This window comes from Oncorhynchus mykiss, chromosome 1 (genome assembly GCF_013265735.2).
Source record: "Oncorhynchus mykiss isolate Arlee chromosome 1, USDA_OmykA_1.1, whole genome shotgun sequence".
Taxonomy (NCBI): Eukaryota; Metazoa; Chordata; class Actinopteri; order Salmoniformes; family Salmonidae; genus Oncorhynchus; species Oncorhynchus mykiss.
The window spans coordinates 10,598,318-10,622,832 of NC_048565.1; the positions used below are offsets into that span (position 1 = coordinate 10,598,318).

Consider the following 24,515-nt stretch of genomic DNA (forward strand, 5'->3'; position numbering starts at 1 on the left):
CCTCTATAATATAATAATAATAATATATTGCTCTAGAGCCCCCTCTATAATATAATAATAATATATTGTTCTAGAGCCCCCTCTATAATATAATAATAATAATATATTGCTCTAGAGCCCCTTCTATAATGTAATAATAATAATAATATATTGTTCTAGAGCCCCATCTATAATATAATAATAATAATATATTGCTCTAGAGCCCCTTCTATAATGTAATAATAATAATAATATATTGCTCTAGAGCCCCTTCTATAATGTAATAATAATAATAATATATTGTTCTAGAGCCCCATCTATAATATAATAATAATAATATATTGCTCTAGAGCCCCCTCTATAATATAATAATAATATATTGTTCTAGAGCCCCATCTATAATATAATAATAATAATATATTGCTCTAGAGCCCCTTCTATAATGTAATAATAATAATAATATATTGTTCTAGAGCCCCATCTATAATATAATAATAATAATAATATATTGTTCTAGAGCCCCATCTATAATATAATAATAATAATAATATATTGTTCTAGAGCCCCATCTATAATATAATAATAATAATAATAATAATAATAATAATAATAATAATAATATATTGTTCTAGAGCCCCCTCTATAATATAATAATAATAATAATAATAATAATATATTGCTCTAGAGCCCCATCTATAATATAATAATAATAATATTATATTGTTCTAGAGCCCCATCTATAATATAATAATAATATATTGTTCTAGAGCCCCCTCTATAATATAATAATAATAATATTATATTGTTCTAGAGCCCCATCTATAATATAATAATAATATATTGTTCTAGAGCCCCATCTATAATATAATAATAATAATATATTGCTCTAGAGCCCCTTCTATAATGTAATAATAATAATATTATATTGTTCTAGAGCCCCATCTATAATATAATAATAATATATTGTTCTAGAGCCCCCTCTATAATATAATAATAATAATATATTGCTCTAGAGCCCCTTCTATAATGTAATAATAATAATATTATATTGTTCTAGAGCCCCATCTATAATATAATAATAATATATTGTTCTAGAGCCCCCTCTATAATATAATAATAATAATATATTGCTCTAGAGCTCCCTCTATAATATAATAATAATATATTGTTCTAGAGCCCCATCTATAATATAATAATAATAATATATTGTTCTAGAGCCCCCTCTATAATATAATAATAATAATAATAATAATAATATATTGCTCTAGAGCCCCATCTATAATATAATAATAATAATAATATATTGTTCTAGAGCCCCATCTATAATATAATAATAATAATAATATATTGTTCTAGAGCCCCATCTATAATATAATAATAATAATAATATATTGTTCTAGAGCCCCATCTATAATATAATAATAATAATAATATATTGTTCTAGAGCCCCATCTATAATATAATAATAATAATAATATATTGTTCTAGAGCCCCATCTATAATATAATAATAATAATAATATATTGTTCTAGAGCCCCATCTATAATATAATAATAATAATAATATATTGTTCTAGAGCCCCATCTATAATATAATAATAATAATAATATATTGCTCTAGAGCCCCATCTATAATATAATAATAATAATAATAATAATAATATATTGCTCTAGAGCCCCATCTATAATATAATAATAATAATAATATATTGTTCTAGAGCCCCATCTATAATATAATAATAATAATAATATATTGTTCTAGAGCCCCATCTATAATATAATAATAATAATAATATATTGTTCTAGAGCCCCATCTATAATATAATAATAATAATAATATATTGTTCTAGAGCCCCATCTATAATATAATAATAATAATAATATATTGTTCTAGAGCCCCCTCTATAATATAATAATAATAATAATAATATATTGTTCTAGAGCTCCATCTATAATATAATAATAATAATATATTGTTCTAGAGCCCCCTCTATAATATAATAATAATATTATATTGTTCTAGAGCCCCCTCTATAATATAAAAATAATAATAATAATATATTGTTCTAGAGCTCCCTCTATAACATAACAATAATAATATATTGTTCTAGAGCCCCATCTATAATATAATAATAATAATATATTGCTCTAGAGCCCCATCTATAATATAATAATAATAATAATAATATATTGTTCTAGAGCTCCCTCTATAACATAACAATAATAATATATTGTTCTAGAGCCCCATCTATAATATAATAATAATAATATATTGCTCTAGAGCCCCCTCTATAATATAATAATAATAATAATAATAATATATTGTTCTAGAGCTCCCTCTATAACATAACAATAATATATGGCTCTAGGGCGCACCCTAGGTGTGTTCTCGCTCTCTTTTTTACCTCTTTATCATGCACTGACACCTGTCAATGTGTGTATCTTACAGCCCTTGATTATAAATCTGCTGTATCCCGCTCTGTACAGAGTCCTGTGTCATATTTGATGTATTCCCCTCTATATAGAGTCCTGTGTCATATTTGATGTATTCCCCTCTATATAGAGTCCTGTATCATCTCAGATGTATCCCCCTCCGTATAGAGTCCTGTATCATCTCTGATGTATCCCCCTCCGTATAGAGTCCTGTATCATCTCTGATGTATCCCCCTCCGTATAGAATCCTTATCATATCTGCTCTATCCTCTTCCATCTAGAGTCCTGTATCATCTCTGATGTATCTCCCTCCGTATAGAGTCCTGTATCATCTCTGATGTATCCCCCTCCGTAAAGAGTCCTTATCATATCTCATGTATCCCCTCCGTATAGAGTGCTGTATCATCTCTGATGTATCTCCCTCCGTATAGAGTCCTGTATCATATATGCTGTATCCTCCTCCGTATAGAGTCCTGTATCATATATGCTGTGTCCCCTCCGTATAGAGTCCTGTATCATATCTGATGTATCCCCCTCCGTACAGAGTCCTTATCATATCTGATGTATCCCCCTCCGTACAGAGTCCTTATCATATCTGATGTATCCTCCTCCGTACAGAGTCCTTATCATATATGCTGTATCCTCCTCTGTATAGAGTCCTGTATCATATCTGCTGTATCACCCCAGCAACATCAGCATGAAAGCACTGCAGGTACTTAGTATTTCTATTCCCATACCAAGAACAACTGGCAACATAAAGAAACGGCCTACAGTCTACCTCTGATAGCTGCTGAGCAGTAAGATGGAGAGGGGCAGAAAAGAGAAGGAGTTGTTCACTCTAGAACTGTCTATCTCTTTCTCTCTCTCTGCACTTTGTGACTCTCTCACTCACTCGCATTCTGACACTCACACACGCAGACATACAGTTGAAGTCGGAAGTTTACATACACCTTACACCTTAAATACATTTAAACTCAGTTTTTCACAATTCCTGACATTTAGTCCTAGTAAAAATTCCCTGTTTTAGGTCAGTTAGGATCACCACTTTATTTTAAGAGTGTGAAATGTCAGAATAATAGTAGAGAGAATTATTTCTTTCAGCTTTTATTTCTTTCATCACATCCCCAGTGGGTCAGAAGATTGCATACACTCAATTAGTATTTGGTAGCATAAGTTGGGTGAGTTTGGGCCCATTCCTTGTGACAGAGCTGGTGTAACTGAGTCAGGTTTGTAAGGCTTCCTTGCACACGCTTTTCAGTTCTGCCCACACATTTTCTATGGGTTTAAGGTCAGGGCTTTGTGGAAAAATTACTTGTGTCATGCACAAAATAGATATCCTAACTGACTTGCCAAAACCATAGTTTGTTAACAAGACATTTGTGGAGTGGTTGAAAACCGAGTTTTAATGACTCCAACCTAAGTGTATGTAAACATCCGACTTCAACTGTATACACACACAGACATACACACGCACACTTTACTCTCTCTCTGTTTTAAGAACAAGGGAGAGTTAACGCTGTCTCTGAATTATTTATCGTTAGAAAAGCAAGGAGTCGGAATCTCTGGGAATCATCTGACGGAAGGTCAAATCGAGGGCTCAGTGTAGCCAGAAACCAAACCCTGAAGGAGAGAGAGAGAGTAGGAGAAAGGGAGGGAGAGGCAGAGAGAGAGGCAGAGAGAGAGAGAGAGAGGGAGAGAGAGAGAGAGAGAGAGAGAGAGAGGGAGGGAGAGAGAGAGAGAGAGAGAGAGAGAGACAGAGAGAGAGAGAGAGAGAGAGAGAGAAAGGGAGAGGCAAATAGAGAGGCAGAGAGAGAGAGAGAGAGAGAGAGAGAGAGAAAGAAAGGGAGAGGCAGAGAGAGGCATAGAGAGAGAGAGAGTGAGAGAGAGAGAGAGAGAGAGAGAGAGAGAGAGAGAGAGAGAGAGAGAACGGAAGCACCCCGGGCATCTCACCGTAGAAAAACTCCCTAATCACCCTAGTACTCAGCATTGCCCACTGTGACTGGGAAACAAAGTAGCAAAAAACTGTGAAAACACATCTACATCCTGTAGTGTGGTATGGTTGTTAATAGCAGAGAAAAGGCAGTGTGTGATGCATATCGCTGTCACATTGTATCAGGGATGTTCTATCAATCAGTGGTAAATAGTTTACCAAGTAGGCTGCATCCCAAAATGCTCCTTTATTTCTAACATAGTGCACTACTTTTGACCAGAGACCAATGGTCTTTCCTTCTTCGGAAGGTCTTGATGTTTTATCAGAGTTCTGGAGTATATGTATCAGAAGAATGGACAACTGTGTAGGTTCATAGGCGCACCTGAGGGTGGGGTGCGGGGTGGGGGGTGGGGGTGGAATAGACGAAGGGATAGACGTGAATGTCAACGCATCCACTTTAATCTTGACCCTAAATGAAACACACAATAGTCACCGCTTCACTCTCTCTCTGTTTAGTTGGTGAATAAATACCAACACTGTGCTGGCATGACTGCAAGGTTTCATCCAACCCTTTACCCCTGCATCACTCCAAACAAGACGGCGCACATCCATCACGCAGACATGAGTAGGGGGGTGGAGGGGGGCACGAAACGGTCTCGACCCCACTCAATGGCTGGACACAGGCCGGTCTCATGAAGCAACCTTTTAAACGTGATGGACCTTCCATCACCACTAAACAGACATTTTGGCCTACAGGCCTAAATTTGAACTTTACATTGGAGAGATGTATGGTTGTGCAAAGGGGAGGGAGATATTCCACAGAGGCCTGGCTTGTCAATACTCAGGCCTGGACTCAGAGGAGCCAGAGAGCAGCCATCCATCCATCAGGCTTCAACTCACACAACATGAGGCGGAGGGAAAAACAGAATGATTTACGTCCCTCTGTAGCCTGGTCAGTCTCACTCTTTTAAACACACACACACACACACACACACAGACACACACACAGACACACATACACACACACACACACACAGACACAGACACAGACACAGACACAGACACAGACACAGACACAGACACAGACACAGACACACAGACACACAGACACACAGACACACAGACACAGACACAGACACAGACACAGACACAGACACAGACACAGACACAGACACAGACACACACACACACACACACACACAGACACACACACACACACACACACACACACACACACACACACACACACACACACACACACACACACACACACACACACACACACACAAGCTATGAACTGTGCAGGCTTATATTGTGGCAAAGACAAATGGCCCGGGTCAACTTGTTCCCTGGCTCACCTCTACACATGGAGGGCATTACTGTCGGAGAACAACAGTAACACTTTATTTCAAAGATTAGCCATGGAGCCAACTGTACAACTCTGTAAGCCTGCCATGACACATGTTAGAGGAGGTTGTAACTGTGACAACTTTGTTGTTCCATACAGTTTTGTACAGGTATATTACTGGTTTAGTGAACTCCTGAACTACTATCAGAAATATGTTATGACTTACTGGATACACCATTAGATAACCTACTTTATAACAGCATCAAAAGGAACCCTGATTTCATGCCACTGATAATATAGTCAAAAAACTGGGACAACACATAGAAAACGCTTACTATTTTGTACTGAAGACGTGGATGTCGATTATGGCAGCCCCTCGCACCTCTCTGATTCAGAGGGGTTGGGTTAAAATGTGGAAGACACATTTCATTTGACTGTATTCAGTTGTACAACTGACTAGGTTTTTCCCTTTTCCCTTCCCTAAATGTTTTCCTGTAGCCTAAATCCCCCGAAAAGAGAATAATTTCTCCCTTAGGCCACAGACCCCAAACCAATAATGTTCCAACACTCCAGGTGTGCATCTGCAGGAATATTACTATCTACTACACTAACTACAGCATGTTGTCTGTCTCTCAATGTACTGAGTCATTACTTAATTACATTGTGTTTGACTGAGATTCAGGCTGATTGTTAAAGTCTGGCCTTGATCCGATACTAGGGATGTGACGAATGGAGAAACGTTCTTAACGTTAAAACTGCTTTTTTTTAAATTGCTTTTCCATTAAAACGATAATAAAAAATGACTAAAATTCTATGTGAATTCCCGATGCAGCTGCGTTGCTGCCAGAAATGGTTTGTGTCTCACGGTGCGTCCCTTTCAGATGGTTACTACCATTGCTGTACCTCAATTCCACCTCTCAAGGTTTTCATTTTCTTCTCATTTAACTTCTCAAAATATTGTCATACCCGGACTTCACTGCTGTCGCTTGCTTTTCTCTGCCATTCTTCCAACTGTTAAAACCTGTGTCGACTCTAGGGGCAGTATTTTCATTTTTGGATAAAAAACGTTCTCGTTTTAAACAAGATATTTTGTCACGAAAAGATGCTCGACTATGCATATGATTTAGCTTTGGATAGAAAACACTCTGACGTTTCCAAAACTGCAAAGATATTGTCTGTGAGTGCAACAGAACTGATGTTACAGGCAAACCCAGATAAAAATCCAATCAGGAAGTACCGCATTTTTTGAAACCGCCTCATGCCAATGACTCCTTATATGGCTGTGAATGAGCTACGAATGAGCTTACGTTTTCTACTTATTCCCCAAGGTGTCTACAGCATTGTGACGTCTTTTGACGCATTTATGTTGAAGAATAGCCATAAGGGACCACTTTTAGCAAGTGGTCACATGATGGCTCCAGCAGAAAATCTTGCATAAAGTACACAAGTAGCCATTTTTCCAATCGCTTCTTATGAGAAACCAATTGTCCCGACGGATATATTATCGAATAGATATGTGAAAAACACCTTGAGGATTGATTCTAAACAACGTTTGCCATGTTTCTGTCGATATTATGGAGCTAATTTGGAAAAAAGTTTGGCATTGTAGTGACTGCATTTTCCGGTCGATTTCTCAGCCAAACGTGAAGAACAAACGGAGCTATTTTGCCTACAAAAATAATATTTTTGGAAAAAAGGAACATTTGCTATCTAACTGGGAGTCTCCTGAGTGAAAACATCCGAAGTTCTTCAAAGGTAAATGATTTAATTTGATTGCTTTTCTTATTTTCGTGAAAATGTTGCCTGCTGCCAGCAGAGCCTAGCATAGCATTATGCCATGATAAACTTACACAAATGCTTGTCTGGAGTTGGCTGTAAAGCATATTTTGAAAATCTGAGATGACAGTGTGGTTAACAAAAGGCTAAGCTGTGTCTCAATATATTTCATTTGTGATTTTCATGAATAGGAAGATTTTCTAGGAAGATTTATGTCCGCTGCGTTATGCTAATTAGTTTGAGGCTATGGTTACGCTCCCGCATGCGGATTTGAGAGTCATGAGAAGTTAACGACGTAGTTGTGGAGAGTCGACTCCTATTTCTGAGTATCAAGATTCGATTCTGCTAAGATTCAATATTTTGGAACGGAAAAGACTAGGTTAGTTGCCATACTTTCTAGAACACAGACACTTGCATCTTTCATAGCGAGCTAGCGAGGGACGGAGTGAGATGGGAGGTGCACAGTATAGTCAGGTTGGCCACCAGGCAGACACAACTGTGCAATATAATAAGAGGCGCCATTCAGCAGACGCTTTTATCCAATGCGACAGACAGTTATACATTTTACATATGGGTGGTCCTCTGGAATCAAACCCACTACCCTGACGTTACAAACACCATGCTCTACCAACTGAGCTACAAAGGACCACCAGGCCTTTCGATCAAAAACTGCATTTCGCAATGGAATGCTGTATCTTGCCATTTCTTGGCTTGCAATGTCTTGCAACTTCAGTAAAGCAATACCTATCATCAATGAATAGGCTAGGATAGTCTACACACAACAGACCGAAGACTGAACACACACGCACATCATTAGCGAAGAGCAAGCCCAGGCGAACCACCGTGAGGGAGAGAGAGGAGGGGGAGAGAAGGAAGAAAGAATGTCTTGGTAATCTGTATCGCCAATATCTTGTCTAGCGTGTCTCGCAAATTCACCAAAGTAGCCTAAAGTTCACCTCTTCCTCTCTGTTTTTTTTAATTACACAATTTCCCTTTATAGACTACCGTATAGTTAGGCTATAACACGGAAAATTATATGTTTGTGATAACTGCACTGGGATTTTAAATTTGTGGAGGAAAATAGATTTTTCTCAATGTTAAGGATTCCAACTTCGTTGAAACGTTTTCATTTTCAAACCCCTACCCAATGGGGGTCTTTCAATGAATGAAACACATGCATGTACACACACACACACACACACACACACACACAAACACACACACACACACACACACACACACACACACACACACACACACACACACACACACACACACACACACACACACACACACACACACACACACACACATAAATACACACACACACAAAAATTAAGCTATTGGATCATGGATCAAATAGCTTAAGAGTTGGCTCTGAAGGCTCTTAAGGATCCTCCTTTAAGCAGATTCATTTTGATACCACCACAAAGCATGTCAATGGGACTTTTCTTAGAACCCACACACTGATAGGACCACAGATCAATGCAGAGTATAGTGGTTAAGAGAGACATGTTCAGTGTGGAGGCAGGGTTGATGGGGTTCGGCTGTCGAGGTAGAGGTCAGGTTGCAGTGAAGGGCAGTTATCCAATGAGAAGACACAACTACTATTACTATTGTGTTGTAATCACAGGGGATTCAATTGGGAATTTTGAGTGGAGGAACTGTTCCCCCCCCCCCAAAAAAAATCTACAGAGAAATCTATGCAATGTCCACAGCGGGACAGGGTTTTGTCTACCGTCTTTATTTCACTCTGTTCCCCCCTTGGGGTGCAAGCTTGCCAAAGTCCCCCAGAGAAAATGTGCATGGTTGGTCCTTTACAGAACATATTGGAATATATTTCAGAAATATTCCTTCCTCCTATCACAGATCTGACATGATAGGATTGGTTTAAATAAGGGTTCCACTCCTATATATCACACCCTATCAACACACAATCACTGATAGCCACAAATAGGTCAGGAAGGAAGGAAGGAACAAATAAACAAACTATTTCCAAACTGGGCTGCAGTGGTGAATGCTGTGTTAGGCCACTTGGCTGGTTGGATGCTATTGGTCTGGCCTTCCTATCAGTCAGCCTGATGTATGGTTCCTGGGGCGACACATGAAACCTGTCACAACAAGGGTAATGATGTCCGACGCACCATATCTCACTGCAGGGGGATGGGCCAGAGCGTAGCTTAGCAACCTGGTCCCCGCTGACCTTGGGGTGGGAGGAGTGAGAGGGGGTGAGTAAAGGTGTGGGGGGCTAACCTGAAACGTTTGTCCACAAAGGGCTACCTAAAGAGGGTAACAATAATTTGCTCCCTTCTCTCTGCGTGGATGTTGTTATGGTACAGGTTCATCATCCATTATCATTCATGTCATCCCTTCTTTTTCTCCCCGTTTCTCTCTATTACAACCTCTCTCTCTCTCTCTCATCTCACTTCTTAGCTATTTCTCTAATGGATTGAAAGTCTTGGGATGAGCCAACAGTCATTTAAAGATTAATGTCATCTGTGATATTATGAAGGACAAGCTGTGCACGCTGTGTGTGTGTGGATGTGTGTAAGAGAAAGAGAGATTTTGTGTGTGTGTGTGTGTGTGTGTGTGTGACAGAGAAAGAGAGAGAAAGAGAGAGAGAAAGAGAGAGAGAGAGATCGAGAGACAGAAAGAGAGAGAGACAAAGAGAGACAAAGAGAGAGAGAGAGAGAGAGAGACAGAGAGAGAGAGAGAGACAGAGAGAGAGACAGAGAGAAAGAGACAGAGAGCGAGAGAGAGACAGAGACAGAGCGACAGAGATACAGAGAGAGTCCAACTCTGAAACCATAGTGCAGGAGGATAGATTTGGCCATGAAGACCCATTAACCTGTCTCAGCCAGAACTAGGACCCATTAACCTGTCGTAGCCAGAACTAAGACCCATTAACCTGTCTTAGCCAGAACTAAGACCGATTAACCTGCCTCAGCCAGAACTAAGACCGATTAACCTATCTCAGCCAGAACTAAGACCGATTAACCTGTCTTAGCCAGAACTAAGACCCATTAACCTGTCTCAGCCAGAACTAAGACCCATTAACCTGTCTTAGCCAGAACTAAGACCCATTAACCTGTCTCAGTCAGAACTAAGACCCATTAACCTGTCTTAGCCAGAACTAAGACCCATTAACCTGTCTTAGTCAGAACTAAGACCCATTAACCTGTCTCAGCCAGAACTAAGAGGCCATTCAATCAGACACTTCCAACAATTAGCATCACTCCACATGCACTATGTACAGTAGCTCCACACTGTGATAAAGAAATAGGACACCCCAGATTACAATGAGAATACAGAGCTATATTGCATTTCAATCGCCTTCTAAAGAAACTCAAGGACATTGCGCAACAACAAAAGAAGAGAAGAAAGAAGCAAGGAATAGACCTTACAAGTTGGTGGCCGACACCCATAACAGAATGATTAACTATCTGTAGGTTAGCTCCTTATGCTGAGCATTAGCCGGCTACAAAGCGTTAAGACCCACAGATCTGCTATCTTAATTTCATCACTCTGTTGTTGCAGAGAATTTTCACAGCAGGAAAAATAATCCTGCACACTTTTAAACGGTTTAAAAGGGCATGTAAAGTTTTAATTTCCACTTAAGAAAAATGTATCAACCCGTACAAAAATGTTGATCAATTTTAATTCACATGTCCTGTTGCTGCAGGATTATTTTCCTGCTGTGACAAACTGGTGAAATGAAGATAGGACATTTGTATGGGGGTTTAGATCTGGCCCAGGGGGAGGCGATCTGGAGAGACCGAGAGCGGAGAAAGGATTGCCTTCAAGCCTTTTATATAGCCATAAATTAGGGCAAATTTGTCAAAAGAGTAAGAAGGGAGAGACACAGAGAGTATGAAGTCAGGGCTTCGGTAGGCCACAAATAAAACACTATCACAATATTGAATCCATTACACTGTCAAGATACAGCTGGGGGCAGGGGTGCGTTTTATTCCTGACAAGATGTAGATAGTTTAGGCCCTAGACGTTCAAAAGAGAGGAGAGCAGAGCAGTAGCTACTCGCTAGTGCATCGTCTTATCGTCTAAGACGATAAGACGATGCACTAGCGAGTAGCTACTGCTCTCTGTAGCGAGTAGCTACTGCTCCCTGTAGCGAGTAGCTACTGCTCCCTGTAGCGAGTAGCTACTGCTCTCTGTAGCGAGTAGCTACTGCTCTCTGTAGCGAGTAGCTACTGCTCTGCTCTCCTCTCCTTTGTAGCTCAGTTGGTAGATTGTGACACATGCAACCACCCGTACGTAAAATGTATGCATGCATTACTATAGGTGACTTTGGATAAAAGCGTCTGCTAAATGGCATACATTATTATATTATGTACGTGTAGTGTACCATATGAAAGTATTCAGGAATAGACCAAATCATCCTTTTGAAAAAAAAATATTTGGATATCAACTTCTTTCATGGACTTTCAAGATTTTGAGAGAGACAGTTGTCCAGTAGCCAATTGTCTCGACTAAAAGGCACAGAAATCCAAAAATGTACCTTTTATCACTCTACATTTTAGTCAGTTAAGCAGGGGAAATTAGGGTTAAGTGCCTTGCTCAAGGGAACATCTAACTTTTTTTTCTCCACCTAGTTAGCTTGAGGATTCAAAGGAGCAACCTATCGGTTACTAGCCCAGCGCTCTTAACCACATGGCTACCTGCCGCCCTCTCCCCAGTGAGTCATCATTTCAATCCTTTTACCGATGGGAATGGAGGAAGTTTGACTTGCATATCAATTATGCTTAGGTATGTTATGCTTATGTATGTTAATCCTGAGTGAGGCAAAATACGAAGTTTATCATTTCAGTCGATACAGAGTGTTGCGATACATTTTAGTCTATATCTAACTGTTGTCTAACAGTAATTGACACCCCCCCCCCCCCCCCCCCCCCCCTTCACACACACACTTGTGCAATACAAGAGAATACACTTTGCACATCTATGCCATTCCAGTGAAGGCAATGAAAGCAGATCACTGCTTTCAAGAACAAAAAATACAAACAAAGATGGCCGTGAAAGTGCCAAGGTTTAGGATTCCATGGACAGGCATGAAAATGCAAAACATGCCATGTTTTCTGAGCTCTAGGAATCTACAGTATTAAGTGAGAGAGAGCAAAAAGCCATGCTTATTTCCAATAAGCACAAATCGCTACGCCAATTCCTGGTTGCTCAAATTCTAATAGTTTGCCCCCCAAAAACTGTTTACGTAACAAAACAGGCAGTCATTGTGTAGAGAATCATTGTACCATCTAAAATATATTTTCCATAACGAAACACATAGTAGGGCTCCCGAGTGTCGCAGCGGTCAAAGGCACTGCATCTCTGTGCAAGAGGTGTCACTGCAGACCCTAGTTCAAATCCAGGCTGCGTCACATCTGGCCGTGTATTGGGAGTCTCATAGGGCGGCGCACAATTGGCCCAGCATCGTCCGGGGTAGGCCGTCATTGTAAATAAGAATTTGTTTCATAACTGACTTGCCTAGTTAAATAAATAAAACACACAGCTGTTTGAAGCTGGTGTGCAATACATAAGAAATAGAACAGATATATTGCTTCTAAGACTTGCTTTCAATGAGAATTAAAGATCTATAACTCAAATTCCTATTTCGTCGGGTCATCCAAAAAAGTTACATATTTTTGCTTTAACCGGGGTTCGCATTTGATTTAGCACTTTAGACTAAATCTGAAACTCTGCAAGTCAAGATGCAGTGGGAAGCACAATTGAAAGAGTTTCTCAAACTGGAGGCTAGGCTTCATCTATGCCATGACACACAAAGTATTGTAACAAATGAGGATCATCACTCATTTAAAATCAGTCATTTTCACTATGAGTGTTAAGTTAGTACAACAACCTTTGGTTTTTATTAAATTAGACAATGGATAACAAATCTCCAGTTATGAGACAATAATTATTACTAATTCATCTTAAGTGCCAAACTTAAAATGGTACTGGCTTAGTACTGTAGATTGGCCTATATTTTCCAGAGCTGACTGCCGAGGAATGTCTCTAAACACTGCTTGCCCTTAGTCCCTATCTGTCTTAATTTCCCTATTTAAAAAGAAACTCCAGAATGCTTTAGAAGTCGAACGGAGTAGATGACAAGCAGAGAGATGAGCCAGGAGAGAACTCAAGAGGGAAATGCAAATAGATAAAGGCAAGGAGACAGACAGAGAGAGACGAGAGGGAGATAAGAGAGGGTGAGAAGAGAGAGAGGGAAGAAAGGGAGAGAACGGAGGAACAGTGGAAAATGGAAGGGAGTTGAGCAGCTGAGACGAGAACGAGAGAGAGAGAGAGAGATAATGTGTATGTGTGTGTGTGAGAGAGAGAGAGAGATAGATAATGTGTATGTGCGTGTGAGAGAGAGATAATGTGTGTGTGAGAGAGAACAACAGAGAGAGATATAAAGAAAGAGAACATGAGAGAGAGAGAATGTGTGTGTGTGTGTGAGAGAGAGAAAGAGTGAAAAAGAGAGATATAGAGAAATAGAAAATGAGAGACAGAGAAAATGTGTGTGTGTGAGAGAGAGAAAGGGAGAGGAAAATTAGAAACAGAGGAAAGAATTCAGTTGAAATGACATGAAACATGCCCAGCAATGGCGGCTCTTGGGCAGAGAACCAGGCCTTTATTCTCCTGTCAATTAAAAAGTAACTTGCTGAATTCACAGATATATTGCCCCTCTCCCCCTCTCTCCCTCTCTCTCTCCCTCTCTCCAGTGGCCCTGCTGAGTCATCAAGAGGTTACAGTTGGACCAAGGCATGAGGTGTCCTACTCCTCTCATCTGCCAATCTTAAAACATTGAAAAATTCAAAAACAAAAAACATGCCATGTTTTCTGAGCTCTAGGAATCTACAGTTTTAAGAGAGAGAAACCTTGCTGCTGTGATGGCACACTGTGTAATTTCACCCAGTAGATATGGGAGTTTAACAAACCCAATTTGGATAAACTCCCATATCTACTGGGTGAAATTCCACAGTGTGCCATCACAGCAGCAAGATTTGTGACCTGTTGCCACAAGAAAAGGGCAACCTGTGAAGAACAAACACCATTGTAAATACAACCCATATTTATGCTTATTTATTTTCCCTTGTGTACTTTAACCATTTGTACATTGTTACAACACTGTATATATATATATATAATATGACATTTGTAACTTCTCTGTGTGTAATGTTTACTGTTAATTTTATTTTTTTATTTCACTTTTGTATATTATCTACCTCACTTGCTTTGGCAATGTTAACACATGTTTCCCATGCCAATAAAGCCCCTTGAATTGAATTGAATTGAATTGAGAGAGCAAAAAGTCAAGCCTATTTCCAATATCTACCCAGCCCATCTCTGTGAGATTAATCAAAATGATGAACGGGGTACCGTTGAGAAATTGACAGCTTGATTTGTTTGTCAACGGTCTTCATGATTTAATTGGGGGGGGGGGGGGGGGGGGGGGGGGGAGCATCACATACCAAGGCAGTGGCGATAGCCTGGGAATTGAGAGAGTTTGTGTGTTTTTTCTCTCTAATTAAGCCTTGTGAGATTCCCCTCACTGCTACACTAACACACACCTCCAAGGACATGAATTAAACAGAGAAGAAGAAGCAAATTCCTGCTAGAAAGCTGCCTACCAGCACTGGGGGTCATAAACAACCAGCGTTTTGTCATTTCCTCCCTCGCCCAAACAAAGTGACAGAAGATATAAATTACCTTTAAGTAGACGGCATCCCTCTACCGAGCCTTTCATCTATATCCTCCTACTGGTCGGCGGAACGAGGTGGCTAACTAACAAGCAGCCACCCAAAAACTAAATAACCATGAAAAACTCAAACATGGAGGCAGGAAGCAGAAATAAGATGGTACAAGTTAAAAAATAATCATACATCTTGAACACAGAGGCAAGAGGCAGAAGTATGATGCTAGATATGGAGAATAGAGGTTTGACGCGTGCTGCTTATGCTTGGGAAAGGCGGCCCGACCCCTCTCTAGGAGCTATCATAGAGCTACAATATTCTACGCTCCCTGTGTCTGAAAACATGTCGGGACCTCTGGCTGCTCCCTGGCTTTCAATCATCTCTTCTCCTGTTCCTCCTCCACATCCCGCACCTGGGAATCCTCCCTCCCTCCCTTCTCCACGCATTTCTTCGGGATTATGGAAGTCAAAAACAAGTTCAACCCGGCACATTCTCAACATTCCATAGATTACACAGACCCATCCATCCACAGCAGAGCACAAGTACACTGCACATGCATAGCTCCTTGCTCTTAAATCTGAGGCCCAGTGACCCACCATACTCATTGATAAGAGGCGGCCATTTTGAACTATTGACTAAGCACTGTTAGCTCAGCTAATGAACCCTGGCACCCATCTCCTCTTCATGAAACTCTATCCTCGCTTTGAAAATTAGTAAACAAGCGAAAGGCAAAAACACTTCGTTTTGCACAACATTCCTCTCTATCAAATCAAATCAAACGTTATTTGTCACATGCGCAAAATACAACATGTCACATGCTTACTGACAAGCCCTTAACCAACAGTGCAGTTCAAGAAAGAGTTAAGAAAATATTTACCAAATAATATGGAGAAGCCAAAGGGCCTAGCCTAATGCTAACAGTTAAGGCAGGTGTTGAACAAGTTGGCTGGAGAAAGCACAGGTTTGTTAATCAAGCTCAGACAAAACAATTACTAGAGTCCTTTAATCGATGGCACTGGACAAACAATAAATAATGCTTGGCTTCGGCAAAGTGCGGCGATGGGGAAATTGTTCAATTAGAACGTAATCCTCCTGATATGCTATCATGCGCTAATAGCTAGACCGCGGTTTAGCACATCTGATTGGGTTGTTGTGAGACTACACGGCCAGCCGGAGATACGGACACAAATTCACAAACACAAAGGCTGACAAAAACTAACATAAGCCTACTGAAGCAACAGTTAGGCGTGTCACCTTAGCCTATCCTTTTCCCTGGTGTTTTTAGCTTGTTAGCCATCACGAGTGACACACACAAATAGACGAGTCTGTTCATCCTCATTGACAAAAACACAGAGCACTGAAATTCCAATTTCCAATCCCAGAATTTGGATTCACCCACATGCATGGTCTGAAGCCCAATAGAACACTGAACATTACATCTCTGGGAGGGTTAGTAAGTAATGGCATGGGAATCAGATAGACAAATCCATTTGGATTCATGAAGCTTTGTTTGAGCCGGTAATAGGAGAATATATAGACTGAGACAACAGAGGGGAGTCAGTAGCAGACAGTGGCAGCAATGTAGGTAGCTGTTGTAGGTAGCTGTTGAATGTAGCTGTTGAATGTAGCTGTTGTAGGTAGCTGCTGTAGGTAGCTGCTGTAGGTAGCTGTTGTAGGTAGCTGTTGTAGGTAGCTGTTGTAGGTAGCTGTTGTAGGTAGCTGCTGTAGGTAGCTGCTGTAGGTAGCTGTTGAATGTAGCTGTTGTAGGTAGCGGTTGTAGGTAGCTGTTGAATGTAGCTGTTGTAGGTAGCGGTTGTAGGTAGCTGTTGAATGTAGCTGTTGTAGGTAGCTGCTGTAGGTAGCTTGTGTAGGCAGCTGTTGTAGGTAGCTGGTGTATGTAACTCACCAGCAGGAAAGGAAGAGGCAGAGAGGGGGAGGAACATATACAAATCCAGAAAGGTAGGCCATACATGTTTCAAACAGGCACAATGGCAGACATACTGTATCTATATATGCATGTTGATCAATAATCATTGATGCCTCTTACAAAGGCCTGGTGCCCCTTTCTCTATCTATCTTCCCCTCTGCCCCTTACTTTTAAGTTCCCCAGGTCCATTGTTGTATCCAAATGGGCTGTATCAGGCTGTATCACAACCGGCCGTGATTGGGAATCCCATTGGGAGGCGCACAATAGGCCCAGCATCGTCCAGGTTAGGGTTTGGTCGGGGTAGACCATCATTGTAAATAATAATTTGTTCTTAACTGACTTGCCTAGTTAAATACAAGTTAAATAAAAGGTTAAATAAAAAGGGAAGCTTGCACAGCACCATATGGCCACGCATACAGCAGAGTCTAAATGGATTATTCTTGAAGATTAAGATTTTATTATATCTGCAGATGAACTGTACAAGGTCATAGATCCCTCCCTTATCTTAATTCTGATGCCCGAGCCTTGGTCCTTCTTTGAAGCATCAGTCGTCCTACAACACACACACACACAACACACACACACAACACACACACACAAACAACACACACAACAAGCACACGACACACACAGGGAGCATTGTAGTACCACCTCAATAAAACATAAAAGCATTGAACATGAAAATGATGAATCATTCATAGATATTTAACTGGTAATGGCGCGTTCTAACTAACAGGGTTAACAACTAACGACAGCGACTTGCTGCCGTTGTCACAACGCGTTACCCTAACGGCCCCCCTCGCCCGGACAAACGTTGTCCACGGCGACCGGCGACTGTGTTGTCATGGCAAAGAAGCAGGAGGCGAAATGTCGCGCTGACCTTCAAGAGTTAGGACTCGAGGGGCCATGTGGCGCTAGCCTCGTTAACAGCCTTGCCCCGAGAGAGACTTCTTCCTCGATGCCTCGGCCAATGATAGGGCTCTTAATTGTCAATTTTCCAGAAGGAAGGCATCCTGCCAGGGAGAGTTTGTTAACCAATCTGTATGGAGCTGATAGGAGACAGGGGAACCTGCCTGTGCTGGGAGGGTGGGGGACCAATCACAGCTTGGTTTCTCAAGCTGTGCAGTATGTAAACTACATTTACTGTTGTTTCATGTTTAGCCAATTCAATGTGTTATGAACTAAGTACATCTGTACCTCGTGTTGTGTTTTGTCAGTGCTTCTAAGAAGGAAAGTACAAGAGAAATTCCCTCATGGGCAATTAAGAATTCTACTCTCACATGTCAATAATCATGTCATCAATCATATTGGCTCAAAAAGATTTGTTGAGTACACAACGAGACAAAATCCTTTCCCTTGCTTTCAGCTTGTCCACAATGCTCTTCAACTTGCCTATTTCCAGGTAAAAGCTAACATAATATTTTTTGGCCAGTTTACAGCAGGCATGTTTACAGCAGGCACGCTCTCACAACCACTCAAATGATCCTTTGATTACATCTGTAATATATTTTCAAACATACTGATGTGTCTTATACACGGAGTATACAAAAGATTAGGAACACCTTCCTAATTGAGTTGCAACCCACCTTCTGCCCCCAGAACAACCTCCATTCGTCGGGCCATGGACTCTACAAGGTGTCAAAAGCGTTCCACAGGGATGCTGGCCCATGTTGACTCCAATGCTTCCCACAGTTGTGTCAATTTGGCTGGATGTTCTTTTGGTGGTGAACCATTCTTGATACACACAGGAAACTGTTGAGCGCAGAAAAACCCATCAGCATTGCAGTTCTTGACACAAACCGGTGCGCCTGGCACATACTACCTTACTGTTCAAAGACACTTCAATCTTTTGTCTTGCCCATTCACCCTCTGAATGACACACACACCCAATCCATGTCTCAAGGCTTAAAAATCCTCCTTTAACCAGTCTCCTCCCCTTCATCTACACAGACTGAAGTGGATTTAACAAGTGACATCAATAAGGTATCATAGATTCACCTGGTCATGGGAAGGGCAGATGTTCTTAATGTTGTGAAGTCTCAGTGTACGTTGTGTAATTTCCCTCTATTAACAGCGTTGATAAATCTGTAATTATCTCTGTGTCCAGTTATTACACTGCTGTGATTATGCAACATTACTAAGATGGCTACACGGTGAGAAATGAACAAAATGGAGAATTCACTTCAGGAAACATACTCAATGATACTTGAATGATACTTAAAACCTGTGAGATGGTATACCTTCATTAGGATGTTAACCAATAGGTAACATACAGTGCACAACACAAGCATTTCGCTACACTCGCAATAACATCTGCTAAATATGTGTATGTGAACAATCAAATCTGATTTGATTTGATAACTTGGCTATATCTATCTATGTGTTACGCGATCTGTGGAAGCGACACAACCTAACCTCCAATCAGACCTTGAGCCTGTATCCCAGAAAAAAAGCGACGGAAATCTGCACTTAATGATTTCTTCAGAATTCCCAGCAGCATCTCCTGCTACAGCTCACCCCCCTCCTTTCTTCCCTCCATCCCTTCCCTCTCTCCTTATCAATTAAGCAGAGAAATACACATAACCAAGCAGACCTTCATTGTTAGTGTCACCTTCTTTCTCATCCCCCAAGAACACAGTACAGGTTCCCCCTTTCACAGAGAGACAACTTTGAGACAGTGCTGACCCCGGATCACTCCGTGTATTCCCCTTCCAATCAGTCTGACACAAGAGAAGCCCCTAGGCGTTTCTCCCAGCAGCCACGGAGTAGAGGAGAGTGAACTTGATCTCTCTCCTCGGATGTGAGGAGACGTCCCTGGCTTTCTGCATGCAGTGGTCCCCGTCCTCAGTTTGCCTTTTCCCGACAGCCCCACTTGCATACACATCAAACCCATTAAAGTGTCAAGCTTCACAGTGGAGCAAAATAAGAATGGAAACTTAGTGGTGAATAATAGTTTTTTTTTTCTGCCACTAATTCGAATGGTAATGTACAATACAGTATATCATCAAGGACCTAGCAAGTTTTCAGTGATGACGACAGACCAATAGATCTATCTGTGCAATTGAATGCAAGTGATTTTTTTTCTACCTTCTCTGTGTGTTCCAGGACAGAATTTGCATATATATTTGAGGACCATATGCTGCCTGATAAGAACACTTGTATGCGCCACCATTTGGCCGCAGAAGAGAACTGGCGGCACCAGTTGTGGGTTCCTCTAGCATCCTCTGACCCTGTCTAAATTACTGTGAGTTCTGAGGGGGCTCAGGGTGGGGAGTCTGTGGATGTCAACCTTTCCTTTACCCACTATTTACATTTCTCCAAAAACAAATGAGTCGGGGCAAATGTGTTTGTGCACAGCCGGGGGAGAGGAGGGATATTTTCACATTGACATTTTCCTACTTAGAATTTGTAATTCTGCCGGCAGCGGGAAAAATTACCCAAAACCCCCCTGACTGTTTATCTTGAGGTGACAACTAACAAGCTTCTGCCTGATAATTAGATGGCCGCTGCCGAGTGTGTGTGTGTGTGTGTGTGTGTGTGTGTGTGTGTGAGAGAGAGAGAGTGAGCGTGTGTTTCATTCAACGTTCTCCATAACGTTGACATGATTATATGTTTCTCGCTACACATCGTGCCTTTAGGGTGCTTTAAAAGCCTCTCCAGCTGCATCCATTCCATTTGGGCTGCATTAACGATGCAGAGGCCACAATCATCCATTCCATTTGGGCTGCATTAACGATGCAGAGGCCACAATCATCCATTCCATTTGGACTGCATTAACGATGCAGAGGCCACAATCATCCATTCCATTTGGACTGCATTAACGATGCAGAGGCCACAATCATCCATTCCATTTGGACTGCATTAACGATGCAGATGCCACAATCATCCATTCCATTTGGACTGCATTAACGATGCAGTGGCCACAATCATCCATTCCATTTGGACTGCATTAATGATGCAGAGGCCACAATCATCCATTCCATTTGGACTGCATTAACGATGCAGTGGTCACAATCATCCATTCCATTTGGACTGCATTAACGATGCAGTGGTCACAATCATCCATTCCATTTGGACTGCATTAACGATGCAGTGGCCAGAATCATGTACTATACTGTATGATGGTGGAGTGACTGCAGAATGTGACTCATCCCACGGGAAAGGGATTGCAACCGGCGTGTGTGTGCGTGCACACGCATGTTGGCAACACAGCCCACTGGGCACACACAGTTTGAGTCAACGTTGTTTCCAAGTCATTTCAATGGAAATGGAGGTACTTGATTTTGTGTGAACAACACAAGTTTGATGAGGGGCGCTTCATAAACCATTTACAAGCCATTAACTAGGGGAAGGCCCCAGTAATGGGACTGTCCTGTGACAGGCCTGACTGAAAATTGAACAATGTGGAGGAGACTCTTGTTTAATCCTCAAGTGGTAAGACAATGTCTCTATAGAAGAGATGCAACACTGAATAAGGAGAATGTCTTACATCTCTGATCTTGACATTCACCTCTTAGAAAAGCCCGGGGTGCACTGGTGGACGGAGGGAGATATGGCCACTATAGGGGGCAACATTAGAGCTGGGAGGAAAAACTGAGGATGTCATGCTTTATTTCCATGTAGTTCCATGTAATATTACATAATAAAGAATATGTGTGGTCTAGATAGATTTATATCAGAGGCTACAACATATATGGTGTGTGGTTTTCATGTCTTTCATTTAATTTAGCAGACATTATACTGGCATTTACTAAATACAATACAGAAAAAAGCAAGGGAGGGAGGGAGGGAGGGAGGGAGGGAGGGAGGGAGGGAGGGAGAAGAGTGAGAAGAGGGATGGAGGGAGGGAGGGAGGGAGGGAGGGAGGGAGGGAGGGAGGGAGGGGAGGGGAGGGGAGGGGAGGGAAGGTGGAGGATTCTAAAACAAGAGATGATGAAAAAAAAATCAATGGGCCAGTTACCAATTATACCCAGACTTAATATAACACTGAAAAATATTTCTTCAGATAATGTAAAATAGTTCCAAACCCATACAGGGTGACATTTTGGAGTAGCTCTCATTCAGACTACTAGTTATTTACAGTGTCTGCGTGTGAGCAAGGGGCGGGGTCGCGCTTTCTGTGGAAATCTTCGGAGAAATGTCCTCTCAGATGCTTATGGGCATTCAGGAGAGAGAGAGGAGTCAGTCCAAATTTCGCAAGTGATAGAGTTTATTCGTTTTTCTCTGTACCAGCATTCTAGTTAGTTTAGTTAGTTAGTTTTTTTTGTTGGCTGCCACTGTTGCGCATTTTAATATTATACTATTTGGGCAATAAGGAAATATGTTTTGTAATAAAACATTTTCTAACGTTTTTCATGATGTTTGTGCGCCAAGTATTTATAATCTCCATCCTAACAAATCCACATAATATGCGAAGTCAATCGCTGTGTGCTCGTCTATGTATGCTAAATGTATGTTGCGAATAGTAAAACCCCAGCTAGCCAACTTGAGTAGAAAACGTTTATTCTCCATATGGGCTAACAAATAGACACCCAAAGGCAGTACAAAGGACAAAATAAGTAATTATGTAGAGTATACATAAAATACTAAAAATAAGACTAAAATCAGCAGCAACCTGTACTCTCTTCAGGTAAAATCTCTCCACTAGTCAAGGTGGTTGAAATAGGATAATGACATTAAACAGTCAAGGCGGTTGGAATAGGATAATGACATTAAACAGTCAAGGCGGTTGGAATAGGATAATGACATTAAACAGTCAAGGTGGTTGGAATAGGATAATGACATGAAACAGTCAATGCGGTTGGAATAGGATAATGACATTAAACAAGGGTGTCACCTGCACTCAGACAATCAATCACCAGCCACCACTGTTCCCGTGTCCTGAGTGACTCCACCTTTCAATGAATGGATTTGAGAGCGCACCCTGAAAAAACGCACCACAACTAAACATCTAAATCCCTGGCGAAGAAAAGAACCCCGCAATTGAATGCGCAAACATGGATCAGAGTCAGATACGCTTTACGATAAAGGCACATGTCAATAATGCATGTTCAACATTTTGCATTGGGCTACCCCTACAAGATATCAAGTTGATGTTGTGTGATATCATTCAACTCTTGAAACGTACAGTATCCAGTAGCGTGCCGTTTATAATCAAAAGGCTATGAATGTATGAAGTGATTTCGTCCGGGCGGATAGGCTACATTCATATGAATGGTGGTCTTAAATGCTAAGCAAACGCCTCTCATGGTTGGCTTCGTTAATGTACACCCCCGTGGAGATATACACCTTCTCACTGAAGATGATTCAGTAATGCGTTATTCATAACTACATCTGAAACTTCAAGGATTTATACTGTAACAAATGGTTGCGTTAAACAAATACCCAGTAAGGCTATTTTAAATCAAATAAAGTGAATAAACTTGTAATAACCAACAAACGGACACGTCAATAACGTCTAAACTACGGTGATGCGACTGTAGGCTACCCTACTCTACATTTCTTTATAACAAGCTATTTTTGAAACCGCTATAACGTTTGCCCACACCAGTAGATTGCTCTGTACAAGAATATGAGAGGAGGGCATCCGGCACATTTTTTGGCTACGGAGTAGGGTTACCAGTGTCACCTAACCTTTGCGGTATCAGCGTCAGCTCTACCCCGCCGCTTCTTGGTCCGTCGAGCAAGTACTTTGTATAGCATCCGAGTTCGGCATCTGAGTACTCTTGAGAGCTGCTCTTTAGGTACCACTAGCAGCCTGCATCCACCTCATAGGCTACTGGGTCAGCTGAATTCACAAGTATGGACAGAGGCACTATCGGACGCAGACTGCCTGTCGCGCATTCCACAATGTAGAACCCGTTGAAATACATATTTTCTCCTTTAAAGAAGAACCTCAAAGCATACAAATACAACTCCGTTAGAAAAAAAGACAATTGTTCCTACCTTTATCAGCGATGGAGTTCCTCTCTTTCTTATCGTGCATTCACACAAAAAAACTCACATCTTCTTGTTCAAATAAACAAATAAACAATAATCCCGTATGCGAGCGTCCTGCGGCAGATCCAGAGAAGCGGTTTGGGTTCTAGCGCTGAGTAGTGTTTAAATCCCCCGATAGCGCAGGTTGCTCGGACGCGTGTGGTATCGCAGTTCTGTTCAGCCGCGCTTGGAGAAACCACAGCTGTCCACGTTTGGATGGAGGGTGATGTCATAGCGCCCTCCTCTTCTCCTCTCTCGTCCCCCTCCTTTTTCGCCCACCCTTCTACTCGCAGCTCCCTCCTTCTTTCTCCTCCACTGCCGTGGGTTTGTCAATAGTTACCACAGCCACAAAGTAAATATCGTAAAAATAAATGCATTTTTTTCTAAACTTTTTGGTCTTAATTTAAGGTTAGCGTTAGGCATAACTTTAGCAGTGTGGTTA

At 41.1% G+C, this 24,515-nt stretch overlaps 1 protein-coding gene across 1 annotated transcript in view; it reads right to left on the reverse strand.

Moving 5' to 3' along the window:
- The window catches only part of LOC110522842 (receptor-type tyrosine-protein phosphatase S), a 402,253-nt gene extending 377,991 nt beyond the window's left edge, over positions 1 to 24,262 (reverse strand). Inside the window, exon 1 of the mRNA XM_036939683.1 lies at positions 24,041 to 24,262. The gene's annotated coding sequence lies outside the window, so the exon portion shown is untranslated. The remainder of the gene's footprint in view (positions 1 to 24,040) is intronic.
- Positions 24,263 to 24,515: the final 253 nt, after the last annotated feature.